Genomic DNA, 571 nt, shown 5'->3' with positions numbered 1-571 from the left:
CAAATGGCTGCAATATAACAAAGAGTGAAAAATTGAAGGGGGTCTGAATACTTTCCGTACCCACTGTATATTTGAGAAAAAGAATTGTTAATGCTCACAAAGGAGGAGAAGCATATTTACGTTTATCAAAGCGTTTTCAACTGTCAAGAACAGCCGTGAGAAGTATTATCAAGAAGTTTGAAGAGACCCACACTGGAGAACAGAGGCAGGAAGTGAAAGATTTCAAAAACTTTGTAAAGAAAACTATTGAGAGAGGTTTCTAAAGACCCAAGAACAACTGCCAAGACACTAGTGAATGATTTAGTCAAGTCTGGGATTGATATCTCAATGAAGACGGACACTAGAGGCCTGGACAGGAATGGACTGCGAGGTTGCCGACCAAAGAAAAACTCCTCTTCTGAAGAAGAGACACCTCCAAGTTAGACTGAAGTTTGAAGGACAACCTGGAGAAAAAATTATGTATACTAGAAACGTGTCCTCGTTTCACACATACATGCACTGTAAAAAATGACCGTGAATTTAACGGTAAAAGACTGTAAAAATGCTACAGTAAAAACCTGTTAAATGGTTA

Source organism: Sinocyclocheilus anshuiensis, unplaced genomic scaffold (assembly GCF_001515605.1).
Source record: "Sinocyclocheilus anshuiensis isolate Anshui unplaced genomic scaffold, SAMN03320099.WGS_v1.1 scaffold502, whole genome shotgun sequence".
NCBI classification, from domain to species: Eukaryota; Metazoa; Chordata; class Actinopteri; order Cypriniformes; family Cyprinidae; genus Sinocyclocheilus; species Sinocyclocheilus anshuiensis.
The sequence above is the reverse complement of the archived record's forward strand: the minus strand, read 5'-3'. Positions refer to the sequence as shown.